We start from the raw sequence: 6,522 nt of genomic DNA on the forward strand, positions 1-6,522 counted from the left end.
CAGGCAAAGTCTCTGGGAGGGGAAGCAGCCACAGAACCGGTCACAGGAGCAGGAGCCAGTGACCTGTCTATGCCAGACGCTGGTGGGGCTCCTCTGGGTCCAGCGAGCTGTCTGCGTCCAGCTGTAACTACCCCAGCTGCCCAGCTGCGGCCGTTCCCAAGGCAGTGCCCGGATGTCCCGGGGAGCCTGCACCAAAAGACCACGGGAGAAGCACAAAGGGCCAGGCTGTGCCTCCCGGGCTCTGTCCCCCGAAATCAGATAGACACGGCTGCGAAAAGCCCGGCCTGTCCCTTCACGTGGCGCTGGGTGCACAAAGCCTCCTGTCGCCCCGCGTTTTCTGCCATCGCCACCTCTGCTGTCCCCAGCCCCAGGACAGCTGTGGAAACTAGGGCCAGAGGGTCTTCCAGGCGTGCGGCCTTTGTTGTCACTCTGTGCGTCCCCTTGGGGAGACAGAAGAGGACACTTTCTTTCCTCCCTCTTAACAAGACCAGGGTGACAGCCAAAGTTATGCTCAGACCCACAGACAGGATCAGTACAAGCCAGCCACATCCTGGGCTACTGGACAGCTTGCTTCTTTTTGTTGTTGTTTTTTCCAGTACTGGGGATGGAACCCAGAGCCTTCGCACTGAGCTCTATCCCCAGCCTTTTTTATTTTTTATTTCGGGACAGAGTAATGTTAAGTCCTGAAATTACCCAGGCTGAGTTGCAATGTTCCATCCTTCTGCCTCAGCCTGCCAGAGTGCTGGGATGACAGGTGTGGGCCACTACACCGTTCAGCCCTTGAAACTCTTGGTTCAGAATTCTCATGAGAAAATGTCATGAGATCAGTGTTGAAAAGAGATGGGAGGGGCCAGGGAGATGGCTCAGTGGAATAAGTGCTTCCCGGGCAAGCACAAGGGCCTGAGTTCAATCCCTGGTTCTGAAAAAAAAAAAAAAAAAAAAAAGATGGGAACAGAGTTTATGTGACTCAGAAGCAGAAATAAGTTAACAATAGATCTGTCTTTCTCCCTGTCTCCTTCCCCACCCCAGCCCCCTTTGCTAAGCCTGGGACCCAGAACCTCACGTGGACTACGGAAGCACTGTACCACTCTGCCACACCTCAGTCTTGTTTACTTGTTTTTTCTTTTTTAAATTATTTTTATTTATGTGTGTGTATGTATGTGTCCAGCTCAGCCCACCAGGGGCCGGGGCTGGCTGGCATGTGGTGCTGGGGGATTGAACTGCGGTCCCTGTGCTTTGCTTAGCTTAGTTTGTTCTAAATAGGTGCTTTAGACCACTGAGCCATCTCACCAGCCCAGCCTTGTTTACTTGTTAAGTCAGGGTTTCACTCTGTAGCTTAGGCTGGGCTCAAGTTTGAGATCTTTTGCTTCAGCCTCCCAAGCAACTGGGATCACAAATGTTCCCCACACCTGGCTAGAATATGCATTTAACCATTGGCCAGTACCCAGTAATTCCTGGTGTTGGCCCATCTCCTCCCATAGACTGATACATGGGGGCAGGAGGGACCGTGGCCATCAGGAGCTTGGACTCCTAGATATGAAGAAACATTTCCTTTGCTCTAAATTCTCTGTTTTGTTTTGGTTTTTGGTCTTGAACTCACTGGGTAGCCCAGGCTGACCTGGAATTCAGAGCAATCCTCCTGCTTCAGCCTCCCAAGTGCTGGTATGACATGTGAGCCACCATGCCCTGCTCTTCTTTGCTCTAAATTACAAAGAAGGCTAGGTGTGGTGGTGGCGCACCCCTGTCATCCCAGCACTTGGGAAGCTGAGGCAAGGGGATTGTGAGTTTGAGGCCAGCCTGAGCTACAAAGTGAGTTGAAGGGCTGCTTGAATTACATAGTGAAACCCTGTATCAAAAAGACAAATAAATAAATAGATTGCAAAGCAAGTCCCGGGTGCCATCAGGGACACAGGTAACCGGCACTCTTCACCCTCCTCATGTTGGTCTTGTTTTCCTGCTAAAAACTCATAACGGTCACAGGGAGCCCAGGTCCATGAATAAAACAGGAGGCGGGGAGAGCGCGTTTCCTCTCCCACGGCGAATGCATAATCAGGCCAGCACCGCGGTGATGGATGAACAGCCGCGCCCAGTGACGATCAATGATTCATCGCTCAGTCTGCTAATTGCCTTGGGGGGGTGGTCCAAAATGCTCTTTGCGCGTTGGCCATGTGCCCCGGAGGCTGTCCCCGGAGGCCGGGGTGCTCCTCAGCCTGCTCACCCGGATGATCACGACCCCCCCCCCCCAAGAGTCATGAGCTGTGCCATTGCAGACAGGATCGATGTCTGGGGCGCTGTGTTCACACCCGCAGAGGCCCCTGTTTGCTGCCACCACCTGGCTGTGGATCCCAGGGGGAGGTGGCCCCCCCGCCTGGACCTCATGCCGCCCCTCAGGTGGAAGGTGGCCTCCAGCCAAGCAGTCTTTCTGATTGGCACCCAGAGACCAACCAGGGCCCAGGCAAGTGGTCCGTCTCTACTTTCTGCTTCCTGCTGGCCTGGTCTTTTGACTTCTTCCTGAAACTCTTCTCCAAGTTGGGCGGGGTGGTGCACACCTGCCATCCAGGCACTCAGGAGGCTGAGGCAGGAAGAGCACAGTGAACTCCAGGCCAGCCTGGGTTACAAAGTAAGACACAGTTTAAAAAAAAAAAAAAGTGAACCGGGTCAGGGAGATAGTGCATACATAGGCACCTGCGAGGCAAACACGACGTTCTGAGTTTGCTCCCCATACCAAAATCAATCAAACAACTAATTAACCTTCCCTCAAAAAAAAACTAATCAAAACCAAAAACAATCTAGTGACTACCACACAGTTCCACTTAGTGAGGGGCTCTTTCTGATCCTTAGCAAATTTCAGCCCTTGGGTAAACCAGCCTGCTGTTTTTGTAGAGCTCTCAAGCAAAAAACACTGCCTTTCTGAGACATGCTCTTGCTATGAGTGATGGAAGAAATTTTTTCAAAAGAAAAATAGGGTCTGGCTCAGTGGTGGGCACTTGCCTAGCATGCGTGAAGCCTGGGTCCCGCTCCCCACCCTGATAAAAGAAACAGAGAGAGAAACAAAACAGAAAATGAGAGAGAGAGAGAGAGAGAGAGAGAGAGAGAGAGAGAGAGAGAGAGAGAGACTACTTTGTGACAGGTGGAAATGATATGAAATTCAAATTTTGGTGTCTTTCAATCCCAATTTTCTCAGATGGGGCCACAAACATGCGCTATTGTGGTCACCGAGGCCACTGTCTGGTCTGGCTGAAAATACTGATATCTGGTTCTCTGCAGAGAACATCTGGAGACGGTGAGTGATGGACAGCAGTCACTTCAACATCTGGCCATAGAGTTGCCAGATAAAACACAACACTCCCAATCCTGGCTAAATTTGAATTTCATATAAGTAGCAAAGTGTGTGTGCATGCTTTTTTACTTCCCCTTATTTTTCTTGGGCTGCTTTTGCTTGCTTTCTTCTTTTTTATTTTATTACACAATTGCAGTAGTAACATTCCTCATGGGGAGTTGGCACACATACACAACACAGCCTGTTTCTTTATCCCCTCCCCCCTCCTCCTCCTGACAGCTGAGAGTCTCATATTTTTTTATAGCTTTATGGAGATTTTTTTTTTTTAAAGTAAGATCTCCTTCTGTAGTTCAGGCTGGCTCTGAACTCCTGGTATCCTCCTGCTTCAGCCTCCCACAGTACTGGGGGTGATGGGTGTGCCACCAGACCCAGCTATACTTTCTCCCTTGTAGAATATTTTTCAGGCAAAGTTGGAAGAAGCCCTGAAGAGAGGGGCTGTCCCTGGAATCAGGCAGGGCATCACCGTGAGTAGCTTCATAAGGATGTCCTGTACTTGAAGGACAAAGACTTGCAGTAAATCATTTCACTGTTTCTCCATCTGTCAAATCCTGCCACCCATCCGGGGTCTTGGAGGTCACCTCTGCTGGGCTCTTAGACTTGCCTGGACTCTCTGCTTCCACGCGGGGCTTGTCCTGTTATGTTTCCCTGACTGAGGAACAGGGTAGCCCTTACCATCAGCCATGGGTCATGGGTTCCCTTCTTCTCCCTGGTGTCCCCTTGGGAAGGGGCAGGGTGAGGACCTGCGCCTGGCCCTTCTCAGGGAGGCCAGCTCCCAGCTGCAGCTGCCACCCCCTGCCACTAGGAATGTCTGTCTGCCAGGGATCCTAGAGGCACTAGGGATTCAGGATTTAGCCCCATGCCGCAGGGGAGGCCCCGGGGGCTCCATCCCCACTGCAGGCTCCAAGGTTTTGCAAATGGCCCCACCACACCGGAACCTGCTTCCCACGGCACAGGCAAGGGAAACCCACCATTTGGTCCCAGGTGAAAATGCAAATAGCTTCAAAATAGATTTGCAGCCAGCCTTGGGGACAGACGTGAGCAGGCACCCCCTGTGCTGAAGTGCGGTGCTGTTGCCATGGTGACAGAAGAGACCTCCACTCACTGCAGGGACCCGAGGCCACCACCCGGCCTGTTCCCTGGAAGGGGTTTTCACAGCCTCCCTTCCCCAGCTCTGCGACAGCAGAATGTATCTCCAAGGCTGAAGCCTGGCAGTGGGACCTTTCTATTCTTTAGAGTCAGTCATGGTGGCACATACCAGTAACCCTAGCACAGGGAGGCTGAAGCAGGAGGGTCATAGTTGGAGGTCGGCCTGGGTACATTAATGAGATCCTGTCTCCAAATAAAATAAAAAGCAAAAAGAGGGGCCGGGGAGATGGCTCAGTGGAATAAGCGCTTCCCTGGTAATTGTAAGGGCCTGAGTTCAATCCCTGGTTCTGCCAAAAAAAAAAAAAAAAAAAAGAAAGAAAGCTCTGGAGTGTAGCTCAGTGGTGAGCTCCTGTCTAGTGTGTGTGAGACCCTGGGTTTCATCCTTAAATGAATAAAATTCATTTACTTAACTATATAGTGTATACTTTTAAAATCATAGTTTTGGGGCTAGGGAGATGGCTCAATAGAATAAGTGCTTCCCTGGCAAGTGCAAGGGCCTGAGTTCAATCCTCGGTTCCGCAAAAAATAAATAAATAAATAAAATCATAATTTTTTACCATATCATAATTCCATTATTTTTTTTAACATTTTATTTTATTTTTTAATTTTATTTGTGTGTGTGTGTGTGTGTGTGTGTGTGTGTGTGTGTGTGTGTCCAGCTCAGCCCACCAGGGGGCGGGCCTGGCTGGCATGTGGTGCTGGGGGATTGAACCGTGGTCCCTTTGCTTTGCTAAGCTTGTTCTAAGTAGGTGCTTTAGACCACTGAGCCATCTCACCAGCCCCCATAATTCCATTATTTTTAATTTTTTCCTCATAATTCAATTATCAAAAAAAAAATAAAACAAAACAGGGCCAGTGAGATAGCTCAGTGGTCTAAAACATCTGCTTAGGCAAGCTTAGATGAGATCAGCTTCAGTTTGGGCTGGGGAGATAGCTCAGCAGTCTAAGCGCCTGCCTGGCAAGTGCAAGGTTCCAAGTTTAATCCCCAGTACCACATGACATACCAGCCCCAGAAGCCTGGGCACACCATGCTGGCCACTGAAACCAGGTGCTATGGCCCATGCTTATAACCTCAGTACTCGGGAGGCTGAGACAGGAGGATCACTGCAAGTCTGAGCTGTGTAGTGAGACCCTGTACCAAATAAATAAATAAATGATGTCTTAAAAAAAAAAAAAAAAAAAAAGATCAGCTTGAGCAATCTAACAAGGTCATGTCTGAAAAAAAGTAAATAAATAAAAGGAAGGCTAAGAATGATGGCGGATGCCTAGAATCCCAGCACTCAGGAGGCTGAGGCTTGATCATTGCAAGTTCAAGATGAGCCTGGGCTACAAAGTCAGCTCAAGGCTAGCCTGATTTGTAGAGTGAGATCCTATCTCAAAAAAAAGAAAGAAAGAAAGACAAGCCCCTCCCAAACAAACAAATAGAACAGCATTAAGAGGACTGGGGTCCGGCTCAGCACTCCCCGGGCTTTGCCTCCAACTTCACAAACAAACACACACCAGCTTGAGGTAGCATCCACATGCTGTATCATTCACCTAAAGGACATAGTTCAGGGATGCTTGGCACATTAAGCTACATGTGTGCTATTTCAGACCCTTCCACAGCACAGCCTGGTGACAACAATTACAGTCACAATGTCCCACAAGCTCGAGATCCCATTGCAGAACGTGCTTCTCAGGCTAGGGAGATAACTCAGCGGCATAAGCACCTGCCTGGCAAGCCCAAGGTTCTGAGTTTGATCCCTGGTACCACTACCAAAAAACCCAAAACAAACAATAAACACCTGCTTCTCCCTATACATCATGGCGGTGTCCCCTAACACAAATCTTCCTACTGATTTATTTATAGAGACCATCTTGCTGTGCAAGGTTGGCCTCCAACCAGCCTGAGCTATCTGCTCCTGTCTTTCTCATGCCCTTCCACATAGACAGAGTTGATTTCTCAGGGGTTCTTTTCACTTTTTCTTTTTCTTTTTTTTTTTAATTATTTATTTATTTATTCCGTGTGTGTGTGTGTGTGTGTGTGTGTGTGTGTG

Source organism: Octodon degus, unplaced genomic scaffold (genome assembly GCF_000260255.1).
Source record: "Octodon degus isolate 3935 unplaced genomic scaffold, OctDeg1.0 scaffold00050, whole genome shotgun sequence".
Lineage (NCBI taxonomy): Eukaryota > Metazoa > Chordata > Mammalia > Rodentia > Octodontidae > Octodon > Octodon degus.